The following is a 13,632-nucleotide window of genomic DNA, read 5'->3' as shown; positions in this document are numbered from 1 at the left end:
GTTTGTTACCAGGTGAAGGGAGAAGAGGCTGACCCCGTCCAAGGGGTCTGTAAAAGCCGGTTTCCTGGCAGGTCACTAGCGGCCTCCCGTGAGCGCCCGGCCCTGCGCCTCCCGGTGTCTGCACTGAGGGGCGGGGCCAAGCCAGCCCTAAAGACACTTTTAAGCCCCTTTTTCAACCGATATCCAGGTGGTTCCTGAGCCTGCCAGGGTTTGGTGGCAGACGCGGAGCTTTGGTGAGGGCAGTGGGGGCTGTGCGGGGCGCAGGGGTCGCGGGGGTGAGTGCGTGGTTCTGGGGATCCCCTGCAGCTCCGCCGTGGGGCGGTGGCGGGTGGGCGCGGGGCTGAGCGCGGGGGCTGCAGAGCGTCTGGGCTGGGCCGTCCTGACCCTCCCAGCAGGGTCCTGACCTGGACCCTGTCCTGGACGCTTTGGCCCGGACCTCACTGCTGCAAAACCTGAAGATTCACTTAGAGGACCGGAGAGATAGCACAGCGGTTAGGGCGTTTGCTTTGCATCTGGCCCACCCAAGATCGACCTCCGAGCTCGACCAGGACGGGTGCCTGAGCGCAGAGTCAATTTCCTCATCCATATCGCAGGTGCTGCCTCCAAAACTATAAAAGGACTGTTCATTTTTCAGTGGGGGGGGGCATCTCCCTAATGGCAAATGACACTATAGCCCTCCGTCACTATTCATTAGTAGCCTTATTTTGCAAATGAAAATTTACAACCTATTTTTGGTTGAATTTTGGGCACATATGTGGAATTACTTTGAGAGCAGCACTCTGGAATTCTTTTATTTTTTTTAAGTTCTTTAGGGGTCATAGGAGATGCTGAATATCAATCAGGGTCAGCATGGGAAGCGCCCCTCCCAGCTTACTGTCTCTGACTCCACATTGTTGTTTTTTCTAACGGAGAATTTCTGTATCCTAAAATCAACTTGAAAATTGCACCCAACTCTTCCTCTCTCCCTGATCAGGCAAAACTCGGTATTACACTGAGTACTGAGAGTTGAGTTCAAATAATGTCTGGGCATGTGCTGCATGCATTTGGTGGCCATGATTGGTCTCCCCACCCTGGCCGGTCAAGGGTGACAGAGGATCGAAGAAGGAAACAGGGGCCAGGCTGTTGGTGATCTGCTAGATATTAACCCAAAGTGTCTTAGGCTTCATCTGTGAATTGCCCCTTTTCCTCCTCCCAGAGAAGCTTATCATGTCCTTGCTACCACCCGTAATTTAGTTAAAGATTACCTTAAACATTTCCTTTGTATTTTCCCTTGTGTTGTCTCAGTTCCCCAGGTCAGTCTTGTTTACTTATAAACCATAACTTTCTGGTAATTCTCAAGTTTGTATTTGTACTGCTTTGTAGTTTATTTGTACCTGCTTTTCTATTTCCCCTATAGATTATTTATAATTTTACTTACTATACAGAATGTTCTTTGGTTAAACAGAGTAAGACCATCAATGCCATGCTCCTAATATTTGGTAGTTGATTGACTCTGAAGTCATCTACTCCAGGGCATAATTGCTTGGTGATCATTACTTGACTCGGGCTTCAGTTGCTGTAGTTCCTAACACCCCAACAGGGACGTTCTGCCGTGGGACTTGGATGGACCTGGGGCAAGTGACAAAACTACCCCAGCTCCAAAATGGAACATTCTAGAAAGCAAGTGTGCATGGTCTTGATGAAACTGTTACAACGTTAGAGACAGGACCCCCATGGGGAAACACAAGGTGAACTGGCCTGAAGACTTAGTCAGGGATTTACAGTAAAAGCCTTGCTTGGTCTCAGAGCCCAGAGAAGTAAGTGTTAAAAGCCTTATTTGCTCTGTGTTCTGGAGAGATAGCACAGCCGGTAGGGTGTTTGCCTTGCACACGGCCAACCTGGGTTCGATTCCCAGCATCCCATATGGTCCCCTGAGCAACACCAGGAGTAACTACTGAGTACAGAGCCAGGAGTAGCCCCTTGTATCACTGCATGTGACCCAAAAAAGCAAAAAAAAAGCCTTATTTGCTGTCAAAGCCCAGAGAACTAAGTGTTGGGATCTTTGCCTCTTACTTTGTTTATCCAAACAACTACAAGTGTTGATAACTTATACAACTAGAGGAAAAGATAAAAGCAACGTAGATTTCCCTGGGAGACAGAGTGTATCCTTGGGTGAATCTCCCTATGAGAATTTCCTCTTCCAAATGTTTATCTGCGTAAATGATCAGTCACTCCTATGTTATGGTGTTTAACTGTCCCTTTTTGATGCCAGAGTATCTCACAGCTATCCTGGGTCCATCCAGTCTCTTGCTTTTAGGGTGCTAAGAACAAAGGGCAGCTGAGGCTTAATGTCATAAACATGAAATGCCCAAGAGTATATAGTATCTGCAGTCAATTATCTCTGAAGTTACAAAAGCATAATATTGCCTTCCTTTGTCTATACAAAGCTGAGGGATGGGGGAATGGCCATCCCAATCCTCCTAGCACAATCCTCCCAACCTGGAACTGCACTGGTCCTTGTTCAGGAGCAAAAAAAGGACATTTGTCCAAAGTAAACTGTAGAGGATATAAAGGAAAGAGAAAGTCAAAATTTCACTTCCAAATACAAAATCCAGAGATCTCTGAAGAATCTGACTTTAAAATTCACAGGTTGTGGTTATGGGAAATGGGTGATTGACGTATAGTGGAAGCAGAACACAGGGAAGTTAAAGATGAATGCTAAGGAAATGGGAGTGATTGGGATGGGTGTTACTCAGTAAGCCTCAGCTCCTTGTAGCAGAGGAGAAATGATGAACCAATGTTAAAGCTACATTGTTTAGAACTAGAATCCAGCCAGGGTAAAGGGTTTTTTTAAGCAAGAAAGTTCTGGTTATCAGGAGTCAGGACATTTGCTCTGGAATCCCACTGGGTGTGCTAGGAGCACATTTACTTAGGGCCGGAGCCATAGTACAGTGGGTAAGGACTTAACCATCCAAGCAATCATCCCAGGTTCTATCCCCTGCACCCCATCTGGTCTGTCCCAGATTGATTCCTGCGTGTAGAGCTAGGAGTAAGCCCTGAATCTGCTGGTTGTGGCCACGAAACAAGAATCACACAAAGTCACACATATATATACACATATACATGCATGAACAATGGTGAGAAAACAATAGGGATTCAGGAGAACGTGTGAGTTTCTGTAGCAGGGATAGATCAAAAGTAGGGATTTTTTTTTTCTTTTTTAGATCACACCTGGAAATGCACAGGGATTACTCCTGGCTCTGCACCCAGAAGTCACTCCTGGTAATGCTCAGGGGACCGTATGGGATGCTGGAAATCGAACCCGGTTGGCTGCGTGCAAGGCAAAAGCCCTACCCTCTGTGCTATCTCGCCAGCCCCAAGAATAGGGGATTTTTAAGGACCAGAAATTTGACTCTTTTAATGTTTCACTTTCAAATTTGTCTTTGTACATCATTTTTACCCCCTTCAGTAGAATTTGCCTTTTTTCTTGTTATATTATTCACCACAGTCTACAGTGTTCAGTGTTTACTCTTGTCTCTGAGCTCAGGAATCATTTGACAAGAGTCAGGGTAACATTCTGTGTTTAGATATCATTGGTTTGATGTTGGTTCGATGCAGGATCAGGGGACTTCTCTTATCCCCAGGCCCCCAGTGTGTGACCAAACATTCCAGCATTTGCCTCTCCACTCCTTTATTCGAGTCCATCCCCCTTGCAGCACAGATTCACCTGGGTGGCAAAAAGGTTCTCAGTGCCTAGACTCTGGCTCTTTTAGGTACCTAATGGAAATGGAAGTGATGTCAGAAGTGATGTCATAAATGTCATGGTTCATTTTCCATCCCTGACTCAGACACTTTGGCTGTTGCTCACTTGGCAAAGGACAAGTAAATTTGCGCCCCATCCTGGAAGTGGGTCTCTGAAGAAGGATTTAGTTGCAGGACTCGAGCAACCTCCTGTGAACACCCCGCGCCTTCCCGTTTCCACACTCTGAGCTGAGGGGCCGAGCGAACTTAGGGGGCAGTTTTGCGCTGGTTTTTTACTTGTTCGCCAACATCCAGTTGGATCCTGAGGAGTGATGGAGGTTTTAGGGGGACACAGAACTTTGGGGGTGCAGTGGGGCCTGTCTCAGGTTTCAGGAGTGACAGTTGTGAGTTCGTGATTCTGGGGTGCGTCTTTCGCCACTATTGTCTCCAGCTCAGGGATGGGGCAACAGTGGTGAATGCGAGAATCATTCGAGGGCTTGGCTATTCCAACCGTCCCAGCAGTCCAATGTTTGAACCATCGGCCCTAAGCTCGCTTCTGTAGAATCTCCAGATTTGAGGGGCAGAGCTTCAGCCCCTCCACCTATTGGCAGGAGACCTATTGCTGGTCATCTTCATTGTCTTCCGTGATTGCCGCGATCATGCAGGGTATGTGGGGGGGGGGGCTGCAGGTGGCTGAGGTTTGCCAATGAAAATGTATTTGGGGGGCTATTTTTGGTTCTTTATATTTTAGGGGGGATAGAGAACACATGCATGGAGATGCTCATTACTTACTTGAGTCTCTAAGCTCAGGTATTATCCCTGGCGCTACTGGGGGCCACATGGGATGCCAAGGATTGATCAGTTCATCTAGTCAAGCACCCAGTTCACATTATTGCCTTCTAACCACAATACCGCTGTATCTTTTTCTGGTTCATGAATTTCAGCTCCCTCACATCAAGCTTCAAAGCACCCCCGACCCTTCATCTCACCCTGAGCAGATGACACCTGCCATTGTGGTAAATACTGAGGTCCCCAGGACAGAGTGCCCAGGTGCATGTCCTTGTCTACCCTGCAAGAGAGTGTCGAAGGTTTGTTCACTCTAAGTCACATGGTGGAGCCACATTCCAGGCTGCGGTACCCATGGGGCAGCACTGCTGCCAGCCTGCAGAGGGGCGCTAGTATTCGGGAGCTCCTGGCCTGAGTGTCGGCCCCTGGAAGGTCCTACGGGGACTCTCCTGTGGGAGCCAGAGAGGAATCCGGGGATCAGAGAAGGCTGTCTTTTCCTCCTCTGTAGCCTGTGCCCAGTCTCCTCTCCTGAAGTGCAGCACAGATGCCAACAAAATTTGCATCCACAGTGGAGACAGGAGCTTTTGCCATTGTCTCCGAGAGGTGGAATTCTGAGGCTTTGCCCGAGGATGTGGCTGGTCTGAGCTCAGAGGTGGGAGGAGGTGCTGCTCTCGGGTGCTCACTGTTCTTACTTCTCCAGATCTTTTCTCGGAGCTTCCTGCTGATCCTTAGAACAAGAGTGACAGGAGAAGATGGTGACGCGGCTTCTGATAAACCATCCCAAGGTAGGAGTAGACGGATAGAATGACATGAGGTAGTATGAGGTGTGCCCAGGCTTCCTGGGCCACCTGTTTTGAGTTTCTTTTGGACGGATTCCAAGATGAGACTTCCGATCGGACCGTGCCATTCTGCTGTTTGAAGCTGCTTTTGTGTATGTTTGTTTTGTTTTAATTGGCTTTGGGGCTGACCCAGTGGTGCATGAGGAGTACTCAAAGCTCAGTGCTCAATGCTCATTCCTGACAGGTCTAGGTGACAAATGGAATGCTGGAGGTCCAGCATGCTGCAGGTCATCTTGGGTTTTCTGTTTTATTTGGGGAGGCAGAGAGAGGATCATTCCTTGTGCTGCACTCTGGCATTGCCCCTGGCAGTGCTTGTGGGACCATATGGGATATTGGGTATCGCCAGTCCTACGTGCTGTCCCCGGAACAGCTGTCCTGTTACGCCAACCTGCTGCTTCGGTTTCTTTTGCATTGTTTTTGTCATCAACTGTCCTCTTGACTTTGTGCTCTGGATTCACAACTGATGTACCTCAGAGCACCCTGGGGTGTGCTGGCCCCGTTTGCTCCCTGGCAACTACAGTGACTTGGGCCCCCAGACTTGCTTTTCTCCTGTTTTATCCTTCCTACTTTGGGAACACTACCAGTTAGGTCATATAGTCTTACGTTCACATAATCTTGTGTGTGGATTTCTGGGCATGCACCGATCCCAAGGAGAAAGAGCCAAGGACCTATGAGGCCAGTAGAGATGTTTGGGTAAAGAAGCTTCTACCTTCTTTGAGCGGGATTTGGGGCCGTCCTGAGCAGTGAGTTCCTACAGGCACACATGCCATGCACTGCTCTGAGTAGTTGTCTATATGGACTGTCGAGTTCTCAATCCTAGTGGTCATGTGCTGTGGGGGAGCAGCGGTGAGCGTGCAGTGGTTTTTGCTACAATCAGCGATAGTCTTTTGGATCGTACAAGTCTGTGTCCAGGTGATCCTCTCTACAGTGCTCACTGGACCAGTGGTGCTCGAATTGGCCCTGGGGTTACCAGAAAAGGCGGATACATCCAAGAAACTTCTGTATAACGTCCTCCCACTTTAGCAGATCCAGCTGCCTTATGTGATTTCTGGGGCCCGTCAGTCATGCGTGTGCATGGAGGTTGGTTCATTCGGAGCGGAGAGGCCCAGCGACAATATAGGACCCTGAGTCCTGTCCTCAGAGTAGTGGCCATGAGGCTAAGATAGACTCTGACCCCCACCCTCTCCGTGTGCTGACTCAGGATGCAGTGACCTTCCATGACGTGGCTGTGAACTTCACCCCAGAGGAATGGTCATATCTGGACGCCTCTCAGCGGAAGGAAGCTCTACAGGGACGTGATGCTGGAGACCTACCAGCATCTGCAGGCTATCGGTGAGAGCAGTGTGGAGCCAACGGTGTCTGAACAGACCGTGTGGGCTCCCTGGGGTTGGGAGGCAGCTGTGTGTCCAATAGTACGTCTGTGATGGGCTGGGATGTTGGTTAGCTGTGCGGTATCTGTTCCCTCCCTCGTTTTTTTTAAGGGTTCACCTGTGGATACTCAGGGCTTTCTCTCAGCTTTCTCCTCAGGAATTACTCTTGTGGGGTCGCCAGATCCTATGGGGTGATTCATATCAACCCGTTTCGACTGTGTCCATGGGAAGAACCCTATCTGCCCAGTTATCACTCAGGTCCCTTTAAATAGTTCCATCCATTGGTGCATCAATTTACTTTGTGTACTACACGAACTTTTGTGTGTTTAATTGGTTTTGCTGTTGCCTTTGTTTGGGGGCACAGTCCACAGTTCTCCTGGCTCTGTGCTAAAGGATGACTCCTAAGAGTGCTCTGGCGCCATGGGGTACCATGGACTTAAACCTCTTGGCAAGTTAAAATGTTGGTGCCTCACCCCCAGTACTTTTGCACCAGTTACTAAAGTCAGACGGTTTTTGCATTTTCTTTTCTCCTTAGAGATTAGTGATTATTCCTGCGTGTGTATTCAGGATCCACACCTGGCCTTGCTCCAAGACCATATGGGCTACCTGGGATCAAACCCACATGTGTGTGCAGCGCTTCTGTCCTACGTGCTGTACTATCTATCTCCCACTACAGGGGATTTGATATCTCATCTCTCAACTCATTTGACGCTGCCCTATATCAGTGCTTGGATTTACTTCTAATGGTTCTTGTGAGACTTCAGCAGGACTTAAGGTTTACTCCTGGACTCTGCACTCAGAGATCTCTCCTGGCTGGCATGAGGGACCCTAGGTGATATCGGGTATCACAACTGGGTTGGCCGTGAGAAACTCCTGCTGTGCTCTCTTTCTGGATATATTTTTCAGCTTAAAAAAATAAGGGTCTCTGGCCACCCTTGGCCATTTCCAGATTTATTATGCACGTAGTTTTACTGAAATCCGTGACAATTTCATGAGGGGCTCAGGAAACTCCATATGCTGCTGGGCCTAGAGAGATAGTACACGGAGGAAAGTGATTTTCTTGCAAGCAGTGCATGTGGGTTAAATCCCCGGCATGCCATGTCATCCCTGAGCTCCACAGGCAGTGATTTCTGAATAAAGAGTCAGGAGTCACCCCGGAGCATTGCCAGGGGAGACTCCAAACAAGACAAAAACCAACAACATACTGTGCTCATCAAACCCATGTCGGCCATATACATGGCCATGTCTAGAGTATTTGTGGTATTTTCTTGGGTCTTACCTCTTGAATAACTAGAAATATGTGACATTTTGGAAATGGACATTCTGTTCATGCCTTTCAGATATTTGCCCAGTTATATCAGGAAAACATGGGGATTTACCTGTCACCTTTTCCATGTCATTTATCCATGCCTCTGTCTCTGTCGGGGCAGGACACTCTGGGAGGAAGCCTCCGGTGATCTCCTGGCTGGAAGGAGGAGCCCTGAGGTCGGGGAGGAGAGGCGTGTGTGCGGGTGAGTGTTTGAGGACCCTTCCTGGCTCAGGCCCTGTGCAGTGTATGGGTGCCCTGAGCATGTATGAAACATGCTGCTGAGACCGGGGCCTTGGTCTCCTGGATCCTTGGGTCTGTGCCGCACTCACGCTGCTCTTCATTCCCCTGGACTGTCAGTCACAGAATGATGCTGTAATTTGCCATAACAGAGCTAGTTTCGATCTTAATGATAGTAGAGCAGGGAGTGCCGTGCAGTGCCTGAAGATGACCTGTTCAATAATTTGTTCAATAGCCTTTTTCCCCAAACATTACCAGTTCTGCTCAAAAACAAAAACAAACCCTAGTGTAGAATTGCCAAGATCCTCACAGTTTTCCACTATTCAAATCTTTTCTTTAGTGTGGGGTCTTTGTACTTTGAGAACCACAGAGATGTACTCTTATCTACATGGCATCATTTTGCTACATTTTTGGACAAGTGCTTGACTTATGTTTTGTTCAGTTTTAGAACTGAAACCGCGACTTCAGGATTTGGCATTACAGCACTTTGATTTGGGAATGGGGTCAGCAAGTACGAGTGAGTTGGTAAGATTCGCTAATTGAGAATAAATATTATTATGCCAGCAGAAATGGACCAAGTATGTGATTGTTGAGGTGGAATGCTAAGAATGGCAGGGAGGAATTCCAAAGCCTGATGCTTGGAGTAGAGGACCCTTAGCTTTATTAGGTGCTGAAATCAACCATGTAGAAAAATACTGTGAGTTTTGATTTGCTTGACAGTGGTAGTTGTTTAGAAAGCTCATTTGTATGCCCAAGAGATGGTGCAGTGAGAAATATACTTGCTTTGCACAGGGATAGATGGTCCTTACCCAGCACGCCTTATAGATACCATAGACCCACAGAGCTGATCCTAGACACTGCATTGTGTGCCCCTCCACCCATAAAACCCCCAATAAATAGAAACTACAAAACAGAAAGAACAAAGAACGTCATTGATCCTGAAAGGCATCACTTGTGGTGAGAGCTTTGCAATGGCCACGTGGTCTGTCTCAGCTGTGTGATGATGCAGCGCTGTCTTCACTCCTGCATCACAGGTTCCACACTAAGCTTTAACAAAACCCACATGAGGTTGTATTTCATTTTCTCTTGAAATGGATGCATCCGTTTTCTATAGAAAGAATTGTTTCCAGTTGTATTCCTTCATTAATTTAAAGGGGGGGAAGTCACAGCATTTACTTACTCTCCATCAATTTTGTGCGTCCAACTTACAGTAACATGATGTTATTCTATAGTAAGACAATCCATATGTCGGTAATTGCATTTCTGTGGTGCATATGTGTGAAACCACAATCTGAAGGGCTCAGTTTTTGGACAGAAAGACTCAGTGAATAAGTCAATAATTAGAATCCTCTGTTGTTCTACAGGAAAGCTGCCACCACGAGTAGAATGTCTCTGATCCTGCACTGTATGACAATGTCTCCAGTGAGCAATCCTGCCCTCAGTCCCATGAGGACTCCGAGACAGGCGGGATGTCTTCTGAGGGTGATCAGAATGGTGAGAGCTACCTCACTCAGAAGAAGCCCTCTCCTGGATAAAGTTCCTTGGAGTGTGTTATTCTCAGTTCACAGGCACAAAATCCCCCAGTTCGGAAGCTGCTAGGGAGAGGAGCACTGTTTATAGTGAGTCCCTCACAGCAACATACCCTCAACCCCAGTCACCGTGAGCAGAACCCATCTACGTGTAAGTAATGCGGGGGAGCCTCCCCATGTTCTCAGCACTGTGGTGTTCCCTTAGAAAACCACAGTGGATAGAATCCCCAGAAAAGTCAGTCCCAAGAACAAAGTGTGAGTCAAGGGTTACTCCATCATGACCATATGATCATAAATTCAGGAACGAAACCTGTTGCATGTGAAGCATGTGGGAAGGCCTTCGATCACTCATCACATCTTATAATGCATAGGAGAATTCATACAGGAGAGAAAACTCATGAATGTCAGACATGTGGGAAGACCTTTATTCACATGCCTAGTCTTAAGAGACATATGAAAACTCATTGTGGAGAGAAGCCTTATATATGTCAGGAGTGTGGTAATGCCTTTACTCAATCCTCAGGCCTCAGTATACATAGGAGAATTCACACTGGAGAGAAACAGTATAAATGTAAGGAGTGTGGAAAGACCTTTACTCATTCCTCAGGCCTCAGTATACATAGGAGAATTCACACTGGAGAGAAACCACATATATGTAAGGAATGTGGGAAGGCCTTTGTTACAGCCTCAAAACTTACTGTACATAGAAGAATTCACACTGGAGAGAAACGATATATATGTAAGGAATGTGGGAAGGCCTTTATTGATTCCTCAAGCCTTAGTGTACATAGGAGAATTCACACTGGAGAGAAACCGTATATATGTAAGGAATGTGGGAAGGCCTTTGCTACAGCCTCAAGACTTAGTAAACATAGGAACATTCACACTGGAGTGAAACCATATATATGTAAGGAATGTGGAAAGGCCTTTGTTGTAGCCTCAAGGCTTAGTGTACATAGGAGAATTCACACTGGAGAGAAACCGTATATATGTAAGGAATGTGGGAAGGCCTTTGCTACAGCCTCAAGACTTAGTAAACATAGGAACATTCACACTGGAGAAGGACCATATATATGTAAGGAGTGTGGAAAGGCCTTTGCTTGGGCCTCAACATTTAGTGAACATAGGAAAATTCACACTGGAGAGAAACCATATATATGTAAGGAATGTGGGAATGTCTTTGCTGCAGCCTCAACACTTAGGAAACATAGGGATATTCACACTGGAGAAAGACCATATATATGTAAGGAATGTGGAAAGGCCTTTGCTTGGGCATCAGCACTTAGGGAACATAGGAAAATTCACACTGGAGAGAAACCGTATATATGTAAGGAATGTGGGAAGGCCTTTGCTGTAGCCTCAAGACTTAGTGTACTTAGGAGAATTCACACTGGTGAGAAACCGCATATATGTACGGAATGTGGGAAGGCCTTTGCTGTAGCCTCAACTCTTAGGGAACATAGGAAAATTCACACTGGGGAGAAACCATATATATGTAAGGAATGTGGGAAGGCCTTTGCTAGAGCCTCAGAACTTACTGTACATAGGAGAATTCACACTGGAGAGAAACCATATATATGTAAGGAATGTGGGAAGGCCTTTGCTGGAGCATCAAGACTTACTACACATATGAAAATTCATCTCAGAGAGAAACCTCCTCAGTGTCAGACATGTGGGAAGGAATTCACATGGTTCTCTTCCCTTACTCTACACATGAGAATTCATACTGGAAAGAAACCTTAGACATGTCTGGAGTGTGGAAAGACCTTTACTCCATCTTAACAATTGACTGTACATAGGAGAATTCGTATAGTGGAGAGAAACCATATATATGTAAGGAATGTGGGAAAGCCCTTGCTACAGCCTCAAATATTAGTATACATAGGAAAATTCACACTGGAGAAAAACTGTATATGTAAGGAATGTGGAAAGGCCTATATATGGCCTCAATACTTAATGTACATAGGAGAATACACACTGGAGAAGAAACATATACTTGTAATAAATGTGGAAAGGCCTTATGAGAAGCCTCAGATTTAGTGTACATAGGAGCATTCGTGCCAGAGAAAAACCTTATATATGCGAGGAATGTGGGAAGCCCTTCTGCCGTTCTGAATCCTTGCTAAGTAGAGGAAAATTCACAGTTGCGGGAAACCTTATCAGTGTCAGACTTGTGGGAAGGCCTTCATTTGGTGCTATTCTCTAACTCATGTGAGAATTCATTCTGGAGACAAACTGCATATACGTCGGTAATGTGGGAAGGGCTTCATGTAACCCTCACACCTTAATAAACATAAAAGTTCATACTGAATGATTTTATCCCTTAATAACAGTCTCTAAGGACAGAACAGAACAAGTCAGTCAAGCGAGTTTCCTTTGGACACTATGGTCAAGGGTGTTAAAAAAGTGCAGTTAAGAGGGAAGTAAGCCTGCCTGTTTGGAACAGGCTTCTCCTCATGTCATTGAAAGGTACCTGCTGATTTTCACCTTGGCTGCACCTATGCCAGTATTCTAGTGCTTGGAATTGCTTGTGTGTTCACTTGTAAATAATGGGTCCTGGTGATGAAAATAAGGAGGAAGATGACTGAATAAACAGGTACAGAAAAATCTCCCTGCTCAGAGCTGTCATGGCTCACTACTCTGTTATAGTTTGCTATGCTTCTGGCTTGGCCCAGAGGGGCTGGTTAGCGGGAGTTATGGCAGAAATCAACCAAGATGTAGCATTAAATACTTTGAAAATGGAAAAAGAGGAAAACCTCCATTCTTCAGTCTTTCCTGTGTTAGGTTTTGGCATGCTTGAGCCCCCTGGAAATCCCTGTTTGGGAACTTGAACGGCAGGTCACGCCAGCTTGTAGGGCACTTTCACGCTTTTTTTACTTGTTCCGGACATCCAGGCTTTAGGGGATGTGGAGCTTTTAAGGGGTGCATTGGTGGCTGTTCTGTGACTCAGGTGTCATGGGTGAGGGTGCGTTATCCTGAGGTCCCGTGCAGCCACGATTGCATCCAGGTTCCAGATGGCACTGGAGGGTGGGAACATGGATTTCAGGCCTTGGTGTGAGGAGACTGAAGAGAGTGGGGGTCTTGACCATCTCATTCCTCCCTATTCGAGACTCTGCAGGACCCTGTTTAGAGCCTTTGGACTAGACATAACACTTATCATAACTCCAGATATGTTCACGGGCAGCCCACAAAGGAAAGGGACACTTTTGCGGTCAGTCATTTTCATTGGCTTCTGTGCTTGGGTTTGGACAAGTGAGAGGTATTTGCCTCTGAAAATTTACTCTTTGGATTACTTTTTTTTTTTTGCTTTTCGGGTCACACCCAGCATTGCACATGGGGTTGCTCCTGGCTTATGCACTCAGGAATTACTCCTGGTAAAGCTCAGGGGTATATATTGTTACTGGAATTTGAACCTGGGTTGGTCACGTGCAAGTCAAACACCCTACCCGCTCTGCTATCACTTCAGCCCCTCTTTTGATTAATTTTAATAGCTTTTTTGTTCAGAGGATTTGGAAGCGATTCTTTGATGCTCAAGGTTATTTCTGGTTCTGCGGCTCAGGAATTATTCTGTGGTGTTTCTGGGTTCCTATGGGATGGGCAGGTTTGACCTGTATCAGCAAGGCAGGCTAGAGCAAATGGACGAACAACAGGAGAGCCTTTACCTTTACCTTTACCTTTACTAGCAAGGCAAGCATCCTACTTGCTTTACAGTGAGTCCAACCACACCATTGGTGTTTTTTTCCATATATAGTATTTCTACTTTCTGCGTGTATGCTACCACCAGCAGGTCAATCTATGCTGTAAGGCGAGTGCATCAGCTTCCTGTTGGCACCATCAGACTT

Source organism: Sorex fumeus, unplaced genomic scaffold (genome assembly GCF_029834395.1).
Source record: "Sorex fumeus unplaced genomic scaffold, SorFum_2.1 ptg000019l, whole genome shotgun sequence".
NCBI lineage: Eukaryota > Metazoa > Chordata > Mammalia > Eulipotyphla > Soricidae > Sorex > Sorex fumeus.
Note: the sequence above shows the minus strand (reverse complement) of the source record.